The sequence below is a fragment of the Pteropus vampyrus genome, unplaced genomic scaffold (assembly GCF_000151845.1).
Source record: "Pteropus vampyrus isolate Shadow unplaced genomic scaffold, Pvam_2.0 Scaffold390, whole genome shotgun sequence".
NCBI classification, from domain to species: domain Eukaryota; kingdom Metazoa; phylum Chordata; class Mammalia; order Chiroptera; family Pteropodidae; genus Pteropus; species Pteropus vampyrus.
The window spans coordinates 2,037,628-2,055,096 of NW_011889171.1; the positions used below are offsets into that span (position 1 = coordinate 2,037,628).

Consider the following 17,469-nt stretch of genomic DNA (forward strand, 5'->3'; position numbering starts at 1 on the left):
GATTCAGAAGACTTTGCTTGACAGTTTCTCTGCCTTCCCAGAGTGGGGAATGTTAATGGAAAGCAGCTGGCCTCATTTAAAAAAAATAATCTGATAGGGTAAAGTGTTTTTCTTAGAGTCTGTGGTAGGCAGAATTCCAAGATGGCCCTCAAGATAGTTGCCCCCACCCTCCATGTGCATGCCCTATAAAACCCCTCCCCTTGAGTGTGGGTGGGCCTGGCCTAATCAGGTGAGATCTTTTCAAAGAGTGTCTAGGGGTCAGATCTAGAAGCCAGAGAGATTCGAAGCTGCAGTAGATACTCTCCTGTTGGCCTTAAAGGAACAAACTGCCAGGTTCTGGAGAGGTCCAAGTGGCAGGAAATGGCAGGTGGCTTCTAGTAGCTGAGGGCAACCCTTGGTTGACAGCTATCAAAAAAGCAGAGACCCCAACCCTACAACCTCAAAAAACTGAATCCTGCCAACATCCAGTCATTTTGGAAGAATACCTGGAACCACAGATGATCTCTCATTTATGATTGATACAGATTGCAGTATTATTAGACCCATAGCAGAGGACTCGTCTGCACTATGCCTGGACTCTCGATTCATGAAAACTGAGAGATAATTTGTGTTGTTGGAAGACATTTAAATTTTTGTCATTTGTTAAATTTTTGTCATTAGTGTAAAACTAGTACAAGTGCTTCAGGCCCTAGCTCTAGTTGAAGACAAAGCCAAAAGTGGGGTAGATTTGGAGCCATGCAAGCTGCAACACAAAAATTGGTGAGAAGCCCATGAGGGAATTGTTGGCTCCCTTCCTCCAGCCCACCCCACCACAAACATTTCTGTTTGAAAAACAGAAAGTTTTCAACTGAGCAGGTTAGGCCCTGCCAAAATGTTAGAATATGCAAAAGCCCCCCCCCCCCGAAGACTCACCTTATCTGAGATGGCTTTCTCTACCCACAAGAGAATTCTCCAACCCCTTTCAAATATTGCTATACCCAGTGTCCTCCTCAGCCCAGGGTGTGTATATTCACCAATCAGTAGATGAGAGTCCTGGAGTTGATCATTCTGAGACACAGTAAGGGGAGAGAATGATGGCAAGTGCCTTCTTCCTTGAAACCACCCAGCTGGTGCTAGAGGAAGTGCCTGCTGCCAGGAAGCCAAATCATTGAAGGAACCTGGGCTTTCCCCTAGAATGAAAATACCAGTAAAGGCCCCCATGATTCGACCACTACACTCTTCTCCCACCTAACTTGGCAAAATCTGGTTAAGCATTAAATGCCCACTCGCTCCTGCCCCAAAGAGTCTCATACATTGGCCTGTTATAGGATCTGAAAATAGTATAACAAGCCAAGTCATTATCGGCATCTAACATCTTTGTAAAGATTTCTTGGTTGTTTTAACAATGAAGAATCTTGCCAAAGATAGCTCACTCAGCACGTATATTGTGTGAAACATCATACAATATTCAAGGGGGTATGTCTGTAGCATGGGCCCCTCAGGTAGCCAGGCTAAGATAGGGTACCAGCAAGGGGAGCAGGAAGCATAAAGACTCCAGGAGACTCAAGAAAGAGCCAGAATTGAGTTGAGGAGCCCTGAAGATGGATTTCACAGCTTTAGGTACGTGATCTCAAGTCTCCACAAGATCTCAAGTCTCCCTCAAGCAGAGTGTGTTTGAGCCTTTTTATTATGTATTTATTGTGGTTGCTGTTTTACTGCTTCTAGCCATCAATAATCGATCAGTCGGAGATGGGATTGAAAAATCTCTAAGGAGGGAAATAGTCAAAAGAAGAAGAAGTGGGTGGAGTGCTGGTGCAGGGTGTGTGAATTCTACATGGCTGGTTGGATTCTACGGGCTATGGCACAGGTGTTTCCTGGCCTTAGAATTCGAAAGGAGACACCAGCAGTTATTCTGACAGGGAAGGCAGGGGAAAAAAGGAGACAGCTGCCTACCTGGAGATAAGAGAAGAGTTATCCAAAGGTTTCCTGTCCCCAAATATCTCCTTTTACTCCAGCCTTGGCATTATGCCCTCTCTTTCTATGTGACCTAAAATACCCACCATTAGAATCACTTCTATTTAACCACACAACAAAGTCAGAACATTATTTCCCAGAGCCTCTCTCTTTAGTACCCAAAGTCTTTATGCAGACCTACTATGTGTTCAGACCTGTTTTAGGTATTCTGGAGGCAATGACCAAATAAAACAATAAACATTTAGTGGGCATTTAATATGTGCAGACATTATTTGAAATGTTTTGCATGTATCATCTCATAATCTGTGGAGCAATCCTATGAGGTAAGTACTATTTGTTCTCACTCTTCTCCCATTTTGTAGATGAGAAAAGTGTAAGGCTAAATAACTTCCCAGGGTCATACGCAAGTACATGGTGAAGGCAGGATTTAAACTGAGGCAATCTGACTCCAGAGCCCATAAGTGCTACACTAAAATCACCCACTCTATGATGGCAGTAATCATCATCATCATCATCATCATCATCATCATCATGAAAAATTTAAGAAGAGCGCTTGATTAGGAATCAGAAGGCCAGGGTCCTGATTCTGCCCTTTCATCAATTATCTTTGTGCCCTTGCCAAAGTATAGTTTCTCGCTGGGCCCCAATTCCCACAATTGTAAAATGAGGGGGTAAGACAAAATTACCATGTTCTTTTATGATATTTTATGACACAAATTCATTATATGATGAGGACCCAAAAGCTAAACTCTAGGGTATTGATTACACACGGAAGGGGTCTATAGTCTCCAAGAGTCATGGAACAGGAAGTGTACATTGCTTGCATGTGTGGTACAGGGTGTCCATAGGGCAGAAATGACGCAGAGGGCCAAGAGTAAGCCAGAGAAGTATGTCCAAAATACATCATAAAACTGAGTCATTTGGGAGCATCGAAGCGAAGATAGAAAGCTGAGACCTAGATATAAATGAGGTCAAAGAACAAGAAAAGGTGAGAGTGGAGGGGAACAGCAGATGTGAGAACTGGGGGAAAGAAGGCAGCTTAGCCACAGGAGGTCCTAGAGGATGCTTTTGTGGGTGGCTCCATTTAAAGCAACAAAAGGGACTAAGAGGGACCTCTTAGTGTGTGAGTAATCATGAAAGACCTTGTAGAGGAAGCCCACCTTAAGATGGCTCATTTGCTAGGTAAGAAAGTTTGTTGACAGCTTGAGGACTGAGGCACTGAGAGTTAGCATAGGTGAGTTGGGGATGGGGTAGGAGAGCAGATGATAGCTACAAACCCTGGGTGACCAGGAAGAGCCTAAGGATTCTGGCCTGGAATGATGTTCTTAGGACAATGAGACATAGGTGGCACCTGGCTCCTTACATCCCTTTTGCCCAGGGTCAAGTCTGGTCTCACACCTGACTCTTGTACCTCTTTGACCCAGTGCCTAGAAAAGAAGCTTCTGGAGCAGGCCACAGGAAAGAGATCCAAGACAAGGGATTTCAGATAGCAACAAATTTGAAAATGGAGTATCTCAGGGCCTGGAGTTAGGTAAGACAGCAAGAGGGGAGAGAAAGAAAGATACCTGAAAGAGGGCCTCGAACTGGACCAGGCTAGAAGACAGTTAGTGGGGGAAGAGAGAAAGGCCCAGATGGCAGAAAGAAGACTCCTGGTACCCTCCTCCTGTGTTCACTTCAGGCTGCAGAAGCAAAGAGGATCTCAATGTGCAGTGCTCAAAGCATTCTCACACTCATTCCCTCATTCAACCCACATCATTGCTATGTAGGGAGAATAGAATTGCCCCTTTGAATAAGTAAATGGTGTATACAAATCTCTTACTGCTAGGGTCACTGCCTCAAGGGAAAAAGAAAACTGGGAGTGAGGACCAGGAGAGCAGAAATCTCTTGGGCTTACTTAAATTTAAGGTGCAAGAATTGCTAGTCAAATGGCCTAGGGAAAGAAAAAGCTACCCTGGGAGTAGTGTCCAGGAGGAGCACATGAATGGGGGTTGGAAGGGGCTGGCCCCTTACCCCTGGACACTGCTCTGTTGTCTACTTGAGAGTGAGATGGAAGCACACAGCCACTATCTGAGGAATAAATGAGATAATGCACAACAAATAGCATAGTGCCTGTTACAAAGTAAGTGCTCAATAGTTTTTTTTTAACTACTACTACAGATATGGACAATGGTGTGAGAAATGGGTGAGGAGGAAGGCTGTAAATCAGTATCTTGTCCTCACCCCAGGGATTCTGATTCTTCATTGGGAGTGGAGCCCAGAGGTCTGCATGTTTCATATGCTCCCTGGTGATTCTGAGGTAGAGTCCAGACACTCTGCTTTAAAGGAAACCTTGCTATAAGTCATGTTGGGTTCTGGGCATGGCTAGAACATTAAAGCTGAAATGACAAGCCATAAAAATGGATGGCAGGGCAAGGGTGGTGACAAAAAAGGAACTTGAATGATCTCTAGAGAGAATCATGACCACAAAGGAAGGTATTTTGTTTTTCTAATAAACATCTCTGTGACTTGAGCCTCCAATGAGACCAATCAAGCTTTTGGAGAGTTGACACCCGAGTTCTGCTGTTAATTAGCTGTGAGGCCTTGGGCACACTGAGTCCTTTCTCTAGATCTTAGTTTCCTTACCTAAGAAATAAAGGACAGCACTAGATTCGGAGCCCAGTGTTCCTTTTAGCCCCAGAATTCTAGGATTTTATTATTCACTGAGACAATCTTTCAAAGTTCCCAGTTCATCCCCAGAGAGGCCAAAATTTGAAGAGGCCCACTATAAGTCCTGCTTGAGTTGGCCAACAGGGGACCAGCTTTCAGAGCAGTCCCTTTAGAAGCCTGTCAATATTTTCACTTAACTCTCCTGTTTCAGATCTTTTAGAAACCTAAGCTATGTTTTCCCATTTAAGAAATGCACAGAAGGCATGATGTTGGCAGGGCCTTAAGATGGCTGCCAGGTGGCCTGCTCCTAACACAAGAAAATTTGTGGAGTGGGACACTACTTCCTGGCCTCAATGAAAGTGATGTTACGTTGAATTCTGAAGATGAAGACACATTAGAGAACTCTGGATTTAACTTAATTTAACTTCTTTATCAGAAGATGGAACCATTAAAAAAAAAAAAACAGAAATCTCAGATTTCCCTGCAGATGAACGGAAAACTGAAGCAGAGGCAAATGCAAATGCATATGAAGAGTGTCCTTCTGGAATTCCCTTACATGTATGGAATAAATTTCAGGAATTGTATTTAAAAACACACACACACACACACACACTCTCTGAACAGAAAACCTCATCTTCAAGATTCAGCGGGAAAAAAACTCTCCAGAAAAGGTAAATTGAAGAATGAAGAGGAATCTCATATTGAATAGTCCTCAAATCAAACCCAGTGAAAGGAAATTTCTCAGTATATTGGAGTTAATGACGGGTTTGAATCCCCTGTTAAAAAGAAAAAAAAAATGGACAAGTCAGGCCCCAAAAAGAGACCACGCTGTGGAAGACTGGAATATTGAGAAGGCTGAGAAACTCAGCAACCAACTAGCTACCCGAGAGCTTGGTGTAAAACTGCCAAAGCGATTGCCTGTCACAACTTCGTAAAAGCCAAAAGGGAAGTTTAAAATTCACAGATTGCTTGAAAAAAGAAGAAACTTGCATGGGGATTTGAAGCAAAGAAGAGATGGGAAGCCAAAAGCAATGTGGGATATATGTAACTTGGCAGACTTCTTCAAGACATTGAGTCTTTACTTGAGTTTTTATTTGAGTCTTCAATTGCTCAATTTACAGAAAAGTTTTTTCTGCGTATCTTAAATAATAGTCAAGAAATTGATAGAAGTAGAAAAAAGAAACAAAGAATTTGAGAGTGGATTATCAAATCTTTTCAATCTTTTCTAACAAGTTCATCTTATTGAAGTGAACGGAATTGAGTGTTCTGTTATTTGTACAAGGAGTCTATGCATATGTACAGGGGAAAAAGATAAAATTTTATTTATTTACATAGACCTACAGTATTAAATCAAATCTATTTTTCATCCATTTAGTGTAGCATAGCCAATGAGATCCTTGTACTTTCTTATCTGTATTTAGTGTAACTGCTCTTTATTCTGGAATTGTGTTTTTATGATTGGCATTTGTTTATAATGGATTAGTCATAAGTACAAGAAAGTCTCAGTTGATATTGTCTTTACAAATGACTTTATTTTAATGTTATAAAAGTAATTATTGGTTCTTTATTGGATGCAGTAGAGCTGATACTTCACAGTCCCATAAAAAAATAATCAATTAATTTTTGTGTACCTTCAGATTAAATATTATAAATAAAAAAATACAATGTAGTATTTGGAGAATGATTTAAATTCAGCTGTGCCTAGAAATGTCTTCCTAAATATTTCCCTCAGCCATGACATTTTTCAAATTGTGAGATAATTCTTAGAAGAGAAAATGGTGTAATTGTATTAGAATGTTGTAATGCAAGACAATATAATTTTAAACCTTCTTTAAAAAAAAAAAGAAAGAAAGTAATGCACACCGTTGCAGGAGATTTGACTTAAAATTCTCCACTCATTCTTTCATCCCCTTCAAAGCAATTTAAAAAAATCTCTTCAAATCAAGACTTTATCCATATCAGAAAACTACTTCAAACAAAAGAGTATTCCTCCCTCCACCAACTGAATGAGCAGAGGCCATTTCTGCATGAAGTGAGGTCATTGGATCACTGATATTTGGCTTCTGGAACCATAGGCACAGAAGAAATAAACATTCTCACATGTAAAAGTAAAATTATGTCCTTCAAAAAGAGGTGATGGAGGTTTAGTGGAGATTTTTTACCCACCTCATTCTCTTAAATGGATTCTGGAGACCCTGTCCAACTATCACAAATGAATAGTGAGTGAACTGATCTAGAAACCTCTGTCAATATGCTTTATATAAACGCATGAGAGTAGACCCTCTATGCCTTATCTATTGGGCTCTGCTCAAAATATGGGCAGGCAGATGTGCCTGGGCTCCCAGCAGCCTTTCTCTTTTCCCCAACCTCATGGATCTCAGAAGTCTCTCTTTGACTTACTTTCCTCTTCATTTTTCCAGAACATTTGGGCTTATGGAAAGCAATAGGGGAGGGAAAGTAACATAACCCACATCTAATTGGATGTGCTAGTACTTGATCCATGAGGTCTCAGGGACAGGAAATAACAGACAATGACCTTGTTGATATAAAAATGCAACATGACTTTAGCATTCTTTAGTAGCAATCTTTTCTGAAATAACAGCGCCTACATTTGTTGCTTTTTAAAAAATCCATATCTAGACTTTCCCATGTCTGTATCTCTTCCTCCTCTTTTTCAATTCCTCATTTTGAACAACTCCCTTTTATGCTATAGTAGATAACTGAATTTTATTGTTATAATTTGTTGTGTTTGTAATAGAAATACAGTTCCAAATGTTCAAATTCGATGAGAAAATGTTTTATGTTTCTACTATCTAAAAAATTCAGATTAATTGCTTTTACATAGTGGAGTCCTTTGTTAATTTTTTCCTATTTATCCTTGGCCCCAATAGATAAAACTTCCTCTCCCTATAGGCTCTGAGCCTTTCAAGGACTAAAAGCTCTCACTAATGAAGCTATTCACAATCTGTGTGACTTTCAACAAGTTATATAATTGCTCTTTCTTTAATTTTTTTTATTTTTAATTACAGTTGACATTCAATATTATATTAATTTCAGGTGTACAGCATAGTGGTTAGACAGTTATATAATTTATGAAGTGATCCCCCCAATTAGTCTAGTACCCACCTGGCACTATACATAGTTATTACAATATTATTGGCTATATTCTTTATGCTGTACCTTACATACCTGAGATTATTTTGTAACTACAAATTTGTACTTCTTAATCTTTTTCACCTTTTTCACTCAGTCCCCAACACCCCTCCCATCTGGCAACCATCAAAATGTTCTCTGTATCTATGAGTTTGTTTCTGTTTTATTTTGTTCTTTAGATTCCACATATAAGTGAGATCATATGGTATTTGTCTTTCTCTGCCTGACTTATTTCACTTAGCATAATACCCTCTAGGTCCATCCATGTTGTTGCGAATGGTAAAATTTTATTTCTTTATGGCCAAGGTATATTTCATTGTATATATGTACCACCTCTTCTTTATCCAGTCATCTATTGATGAGCACTAAGGTTGCTTCCATATCGTGGCTATTGTAATTAGTACAACAGTGAACATAAGGGTGCATATATATTGAAATAGTATTTTGGATTTCTTCAGCTAAACACCCAGAAGTGGAATTGCTAGGTCATAAGGTAGTTCTATTTTTAATTTTTTGAGGAACCTCTAAATTGTTTTCCATAATGGCTGCACCAATTTGCCATCCCATCAACAGCGCACAAGGGTTCGCTTTTCTCCACATCCTTACCAAGACTTGTTGTTTGTTGATTTATTGATAATAGCCATTCTGACAGGTGTAAGGTAATATCTCCTTGAGAACTTTTTTTTCCCCTTGTGAATTTAATTTGCATTTCTCTAATGATTAGTGACATTGAGTATCTTTTCATATATCTATTGGCCATCTGTATGTCCTCTTTGGACATATAAATTATACAAATGTCTATTTAAGTCCTCTTACCACTTTTTATTTGCATTGTTTTTTTGGTGTTGAGTTGTATGAGTTCTTTAAATTTTTTTTAGATATTAAGCCTTTATCAGAATATCATTGGTGAATATCTTCTGCCATTAAGTAGGTTGTCATTTCATTTCATTGGTGGTTTCCTTTGTTGTGTAAAAATTTTTAGATTGATGTAGTCCCATTTGTTTATTTTTCTTTTTGTTTCCCTTGCCCAAGGAGATATACCAAAAAAAAATTACTAATAGTAATGTCAGATAATTTATCGCCTATGTTTTCTTCTAGGAGTTCTATGGTTTGGGGTCTTATATTTAAGTCTTTAATCCATTTTGAGTTTATTCTTGTATATAGTGTAAGAAGGTAGTCCAGGTTCATTTTTTTGCATGTATCTGTCCAGTTTTTCCAGCACCATTTATTAAATAGACTATCTTTACCCCCATTGTATATTCTTGCCTCCTTTGTCATAGATTTAATTACTATATAGGTGTGGGTTTATGTCTGGGCTCTCTATTCTGTCCCATTGATCTATATGTATGTTTTTACACCAGCATCATGCTGTTTTGATGACTATAACTTTGTAATATAGTTTGATATCAGGTAGTGTGATGTCTCCAACTTTATTCTTCTTTCTCAAGATTGCTGTGGCTATTCAGGGTCTTTTGTGATTCAATATACATGTTAGGCTTATTTGTTCTAGTTCTGTGAAAAATGCCATTGGTATTTTGATAGCAGTTGCATTGAATCCACAGACTGCTTTGGGTAGTATGGACATTTTAACTATATTAATTCTTCTTATGCATGAGCACAGCACATGCTTTCATTTATTTATGTCTTCTTCAATTTCTTTCTCAAGTCTTATAATTTTACAAGTACAGGTCTTTTACTTCCTTCGTTAAATTTATTTCTAGGTATTTTACTTTGATGCAATTGTAAATGGGATTCTTTCAGAATGTATCTATTTCTTTCAGATCATTGAATTTGTTGGCATATAATTGTTAATAGTATTTTCTTATAATCCTTTGTATTTCTGTGGTGCCAGTTTTCACTTCTCTTTCATTTCTGATTTTATGTATTTGAGTCCTCTCTCTTTCTCTTTAAGAGTCTAGTTAAAGATTTATCTTTTTTTTTTTATCTTTTCAAAGAACCAGCTCTTGGTTTCATTCATCTTTTTTTATTATATTTTTAGACTCCATCTCCTTTATTTCTGCTCTGATCATACTGTTTCCTTCCTTCTACTCACTTTGGGCTTTGTTTTTTGTTTGTTTTGCTGTTATTATTAGTATTATTTATTATGAAAATGCATTATCTATTTCAATCCCCAAAACCCTCTGAGTCATGTATTACTATGTCTATTTTGAAGATGATTAATGGAGGCTTAAGCGGGACATGTGGAGTGAGGGGGGAGCGGCAGTGTTAAGCAGTTGCCCTAGGTCACACAGCTAGCAAATGACAAAACAGGGCAGCAAAGCTTCGATCCTCCCACTACTTGAGTATACTGTAGGATAAGGTGCTAGCTGGGCCGCATGTTGAGCTGGCTGTTCTCGGGTGCAAACTGGACACAATAGGTGTCCTTAGTGATTTTGTCCATGGCACTGATGTGGAAGGCCAGGAAGGTCTCTGGGCTCAGTTTGGAGGGACAGCTCTGTGACTCCTTCCCTCTCAGCAGGCTTCTGCCTTTGTTGGCCTAGGTTGCCTCCCACTTTGCCAGGTCTTGGTAATAGAGGTCAAATACACAGGGCAAGCAGCCACTGCTGCAGCACTGGGAGGGCAAGCGCTCCACGGGCCAAAGCTGCAGCCAGGCTTCCTCATCATCCTCCTCCTTCCTCTCATCCATTGGCAATGGGCTGAGGCAGCCTGGGAGCAACAGCCAGATGCTCTTCTCAGAGCAGGACTGGCTCTGTGAGGTCAGAGGCCCACGCCCCGTTCCCTTACCTATCTACATTCCTGCACTTCCCCTCACATGATGATCCTTCTTTGGGCTTTGTTTAATGTTCTTTTTCTAGTTCCGTTAAGTGTAAGCTGAAATTATTCATTTTGCTGTTCTGATTGAGTGTTTTCTACTACTTCTTCTTCCAAATAACTGATTCAATCCTCTGCTTCATCTAATTCAATATTGATTCCTTCTAGTGTATACTTCATTACGGTTATTGTAGTCCTCATTTCTAACTGGTTCTTTTTTATGGTTTCTATGTCCTTCTTTATGCTTACTATTTCTTTGTTGAAGTTCTCACTAAGTTCCTTGAGCATCCTTCTAACAAGTGTTTTGAACTATGTATCTGATAGGTTGGCTTGTCTCTATTTCATTTAATTCTTCTGGAGTTTTCTCCTGCTCTTTCATTTTAGACATGTTTGTTTCCTCATTGTGGCTGCCTCCCTGTGTTAGACTGGACACAAGTGGTAGACTGGACACAAACCTAAAACTATCTGATCCTAGAATTATGTTCTGCTAGGCTATAGTGCCTCTTAAATTGAGTCCAATATGAAAGCCACCAGGCACATAGAGCTGTTTAACTTTAAATTAACTTAAATGAAATAAAATTAAAAACCAGCTTTTCAGTCACATTAGTTGCACAGCAAGTGCTCAATAGCCACACGTGGCTAGTGGCTCTCATATTAAACAGCACAGATAGAGACCACCACAGAAACTTCTATTGGTTAGTGCTGATCTAAATACTTAAGTGTTATCATCCTCAGACTTCTACTTTGGTAAAGTGTTATTAGTCTAAAGCACAGTTTCTCAGTCTTGACACTATTGAAATTTGGGGCTGGAAAATTCTTTGTTGCGGGGCTCTTCTGGTGCATTGTAGGAAGAGCCTACATGTTTAGCAATATCCCTGGCCTCTACCCACTAGATGTCAGTAGCACACCTTCTCTTTTGTTGTTTCAACAGTTTTTATTGTATTTCCCACCCATGAGTTTTTAAAAGTACCACTTGACTTCTGGGACTCTATAGATCATTTCTTTTTTTTTTTCTTTTGATTTTATTAAATTTATTGGGATGACATTTGTTAAGATAATTATATGTCTCAAGTTTAAAATTCTATAATACGTTATCTGTATATTGCATTGTGTGTTCACCACCCAAAGCCATCTCCTTCCGTCACCATATATTTGACCCCCTTTACCCTCTTCTGCTTCCATACTGTTTCCATCTATAAGTTTTTGTTCATTTGTGCCTTTCTGTTTTATATCCCACATATGAGTGAAATTAGATGGTTCTTGACTTTTCCTGTCTACTTATGGAAAACAGTTACAGAGGATCCTCAAACAAATGAAGAATAGAACTACCATATGACCCAGCAATCTATCTTCCGGATATCAACCTGAAATTTTTGAAAACATTTATTTGTAAAGATATATGTACCCCTAGGTTCATTGCAGTATTATTCACAGTAGCCTTCTCCCTAGTTTTGACAACTAAAAATGTCTCCAGACATTGGCAAATGTCCCACACCCCTGCTGACAACCTCTAGATTAAGATTAGCATATGTATTTGAAGTAATTAAACAGCAAATTTTTTCACTGCCAAAACTTGGCCCTTTGAAAACAGGCCATTTTCCCAAAACTCATTTTTTCTAGTGAATCATAGTTTACAGCAATTTGCATTGAATGGGTGGTTTTAATAGCTACTAACGATTTCATGAAAGAGTAAAAAAACATTTAAAGCAGCAGAATGGGAGTGAAGATACCAATAAGGGATTACTCTAATGTACTGTATGATTAGCTGCTCAAATTTCCTACCCATTAACCATAACTATGAAATTGTGAAGGAAGGATAAGAAATAAATTGGTTTAAAAAGCTAAAAGAATGTTAAAGTAGAGAAACAGTAAATGACAGGAATAATCAAATCACATTCTACATTTTGGCTACTAATTTCCAGAAATAACAAAAAATTATGCTACTTCAGAAATTGAAGAAAGAACTCCAAAAATGCTATAAAGTTGTCCCAACAGAAAATAGGCTTTCAAAGGATAAACTAGTGGAAACATTCTCATATAAAATGCTGAAATTTTGGTTACTGATGAAATGATATCTACTTTTCTACATTGTTCATATATTCCCAAGAAAACTAAACCTCCCCATAACATATGGAACACTTCTTTGAATGTTGCTAAAGACAAAATGAAGGGAGTGGGGAAATGGCGTAGATGATAGAAACTTTGTTCGTCTCTCTTAAGGCCAAATCAAAGTTGTAACAGAAACACGGAACAAACAACAGCAAAGTCACCTGGGGTCAAGATGAAGAGAAGCACTACAATTAGGGAGAAAATAAGAAGTCATCCTGCAACAGTAGAAGATAGGAGGGGGCAAAGATGCGAAGCTGCCTGGTCCAAAGTGGCTGAATGGGGCAGAGGCTGCTGCAGCTGCAGAGGCCTCTTTTAAAGGGGCTGTGTCTACGAGCTGACTTTCACAGTGACTTTCACTGCTCGCTCTGAACATCAGAGCTGGGTTGGCTGCTTAGGGGACACCAGGAACTTACAGGGAGACACTGAGTTGTTGGAATGAGAGTCCAAGCAGAAGTGCTAGCAGTATCCATTGTTCCTCTGTTGAGCCCTCCCCCCTCCCAGTGTGCAGGCTCAGCACTGCCATAGCTGAGATGTCATCAAACTGGATAACAGAGGTCGCTCCACCCAGAGGATTCCCTGAAATTCTGCATCCTGCAACTCATGGCCCCGCCCAAGCCTCATCCAGTTGTGTCCTCAGGGAGCCCAGTGCTCCTTGTTGAGCCAACTCCAAGACTAACACTGGTGGCAGCTGGCCTCAGTTTCTGGTGTGGCCTCTTGAGGCAACCGTAAGTGCAGCATCTGTGGATTCCTTTGTGAATCCTAACAGGTGGCCCTGGAAGGGCACAGGCTGGGGCTAAACTTGGCCTGCAGCTGAACCCCTCTCAGGACTGTGCCTCCGGACACCTTCTACACAAAGCCTCACTAATAAGACCAGGAGACTTAGGAGATTTGCTTAGTACATAGAAACAGACACAGAAAGGCATTCAAAATTGGAAAACAAAGAAGCAGAAACCATATGAGAGAAGAGAACAGAGATCCAGAATAATGGAGTCAAGCAAACTAACAGATGCAGAGTTTGAAACACTGGTTATAAAGATGCTCAATGAACTTAGGGGAAGTGTAGATGAACTCAGTGATAACTTTAACAAAAAGATAAAAAAAACATAAAAATGGAAATGGAAATTATAAAAGGGAACCAGTCAGAAATGAAGAACACATTATCTGAGATGAAGAATATATTAGAGGGAATCAATAGAGTGGATAAAGAAGAGGATCGAACCACTGATATAGAGAATGGGGAAGCCAAAGACGCTCAATCAGAATGGCAAGAAAAAAGAAGCCAAGACTGTTATAATAATTTAAGGAGCCTATGGGACACTATTAAATGTAAAAATATCTATGTCATAGGGGTACCTGAAGGAAAACAAGAAGTTGAAGAGCTATTTGAAGAAATAATAATGGAAAACTCCCCTAACCTGGTGAAGGACATACAACCCTAGGAAGTTCAGAAAGTCCCAAAGAAGACGAACTCAAAGAGACCCACATCAAGACACATTAAAATTAAAATGCCAAAGGTTGAATACAAGGAGAGAATCTTAAAAGCAGCAAGAGAAAAGCAGTTAGTTACCTACAAGGGAGCACCCATAAGACTGGCAGCTGATTTCTCAAAAGAAACTATGTAAGACAGAAGAGCTTGGCACAAAATATTCAATGGGATGAAAATCCAGGATCTACAACTAGGAATACTTTATCTGGCAAAGCTATCGTTTAGAGTTGAAGGACAGATAAAGAGCTTCTCAGACAAAAATAAGCTAAAGGAATTTATCACCATCAAGCCAGTATTACAGGAAATGTTGGAGGGACTTCTTTAAGAAGAAAAAAAAAACATGTATCAAAAATATGAATAAAGAATGGTAATAACTACATTCCTATCAACAAGTACCTCAGATGGAAAAGCATTAAGTGCTCCAACCTAAAGATAGAGTGGCTGAATGGATAAGAAAACAAGACTCCTACATATCCTGCCTACAAATGACTCACTTCAGATTAAAAGACACACACAGACTAAAAGGAAGGGGATGGACAAAGATATTGCCTTAATGGACCTAGAGGGTATTGCACTGAATGAAATAAGTCAGATAGAGAAAGACAAATATGCATGATATCACGTACATGTGGAATCTAAAGAACAAAACAATGACAACAACAACAAAAATGGAAATAAACTCAGATTCAGAGAATATTTTGAGGGTTACTAGATGGGAGAGGGGTTGGGGGGATGGCGAAAAAGAGCAAAGGGATTAAGTATAAATGGATAGATACAAAATAGACATAGAAATATAAAGTGTAGCATAAGGAAAATAGATAACAATGTTGTAATAAATATGTAAGAGGCAGATGGATACTAGATTTAGTAGGGTGATCACTTTGTGAGTTATATAGATCTCTAATCACTATGCTGTACAACTGAAACTAATGTATTATTGTATCCCAACTGTAATTGAAAAAAAAAAACTCATTGAATTGTACAATGTAAATATGAGCAACTAATTATCTATTATACATCAATAAAGCTGGGAAAAAAGACCAAATGAAACCAGTCAACAACATCTTCAGAAAAATCTCCAAAAGTTTTTAAAACCATTCCCTCCTAAATGAATTTTTACAGCATTAAATATTTTAATTATGTTACAGTCAAAAGAAACAAACTTTTGTAAACTAGTAAATATGGCAAGCAGCTTATTCAAGAACTTTCCTAAGAGTGGGTCCTCCTCTCCCGCATCCTATTCCCACACAGAAGATAAGGCTGGGGGCCTGGGACAGTGCTTCCCCCTGGTGGACACCTGCCACTCCATCTCCTCTCCTAGCGCTCTCATAAATGGAAAGTACTTCTAACAGATGCCGCAAGGTGAATAGAAGTTAGCAAAATGCAATACCCAGACTGAGTCCCTTGCCAGGAAATTGAAATTAACAGTTTTTCTTCTAAAACTAGAACGGGGGAGGGGGGGGTAAACAGGGAAGAAGGGAAGGAGAAAAGGAAGCAAAGTGCCACAGGGATCTTTATTGACCACATTAAAAACTCTTAATTACGGTGAGGAATAGAAGTAGGGTCTGAGCTGACAGACTGAATAGCTGCAGCTACATATTTCTGGTGCTGTCTGCTAGATTAGCTTATATTTTCCTTACCCTAACCGGAAGCTCACATAGGGTCAGGCTTTACATTCATCTTGCTCCCTGGGTGCAGGTAGGCCTTGGGCTCAGGAAAACAGGTTGCAGGTGGAGTGGGGAGATAGCCCTAACACTGTCAGCTACTGGAGGGATCTACAGGGTTGGATCTCCTCCAGTATCTGGGTGCCAGGGGCTACCCAGGGCCAAGAAAGAATACATGGGCCCCTGAATATCAGTAACTAGAACTCATAAAAAGTCAATATTTGTGGCCTCTAATCTTAAAAAGCAGCTCACACTGCTTTGTGGGGACGGGTAACAGGGAAGTTTTGCAGCCAAAAGGAGCAGGCTGCTACATCATTTATAATTGTTCTTCCCTGGTTGGGTTTGAGTGCCTGTTGCAGAAGCGCTCAGCCTCACCTTCCTGAATCCTATTCTTAGAGTAGGAGAAACTAATATGATGTGAGGGGCCCACGAACCTAGCAAGCAAGCTCCCCTAGAAAACTAGCAAGCATCAGAGTGACACAAGAGCATCCAGGTCCTATTGAAATGCATATTGTCAGGAGTAATCCATCCATGCCCACTAATCTATCATCATAGGTCAGTTTGACCAAGAGCTAGCCCCTGGACCACAAGATGGCAATGTGTTAACCACGGGAAAGTCTGCAGCCTAGGACATCAAAGGCTTGAGAAGACAGGCTTGGAAAGAAGGGTCAAGTTCAAGCCCAGAATATCTGAAGTTGAAAGGGTGCTGAAATGAGAAAGAGCTTGAAACAGGAGAGATGGAGGTTGCCAATATCAAAGTTGCCCTTGCTCACTATTTTGCCTTAGGCTGAATCAACCTCTGCAGCAGCCTCGCTAAGGGCCACAGTATTCCATGATGCAGGCTTTTGGTCTGTTGCTCAGAGGATGATCTTTCCTCTATCCCAGATTGTGCAGCTAGCTCTACACTGGAAGTCAGGGTACTCAGGATTCTAATCTTGGAATTGTCATTGACTGTGTGACCCAAGGAGAATCACTTAACATCTTTGGGGTCCAGTTTCCTCACTCTTAAAATGAAGACATTTTTACCCATCCCACCATTACAGGATCTAGTCTGGTTAAGAAAGTTCTTTTGCTTTTCCTTCATCTCATATACTTGCATAAAGTATAATTCGAGAGTACTATTTTCTCCCTTCTTTCAATAAGCATATTCACTGATCCCGTGATAATTCTCTTGTCACCTGCTGTCATTCTGTCTAAGAAAATAACAGAATTTAATAGCTAATTATCTTAAGCAAGAGCTATATCTACAACAAGTTCAGAATTTAAACACCAAAACTGGTATCCTAGCAACTCACTTCATTAGAGTGGGGTGCCAGAGGCTAGTGGCATGGTGTCAAAGCTTACAAGGATATATGTGGCTCTGAATACAGTAGTCTCTCCTTATCTGTGTTTTGGCTTCTTGTGCTTTCAGTTACCCATAGTCAACCGTGGTCCAAAAATATTAAATTAAAAATTCTAGAAATAAACAATTCATAAGTTTTAAATTGCTCACTGTTCTCAGTACCATGACAAAATCCCATCTTGGTTATCAGATCGACTGTTGTGGTATCACGGTGCTCTGTTCAAGTAACCCTCATTTTACTTACTAAAGGCCCCAAAACCATTCACATAACTTTTAATAGAGTATATTATTATAATTGTTCTATTTTATTATTAGTTATTGTTGTTAATCTCTTACTGTACCTA

The 17,469-nt window shown here is 39.4% G+C and overlaps 1 pseudogene; it reads left to right on the top strand.

Annotated features, from left to right (window-relative positions):
- The first annotated feature begins 4,849 nt into the window (after positions 1-4,849).
- Positions 4,850-5,670, top strand: LOC105305566 (annotated as a pseudogene).
- The last annotated feature ends 11,799 nt before the right edge of the window (positions 5,671-17,469 follow it).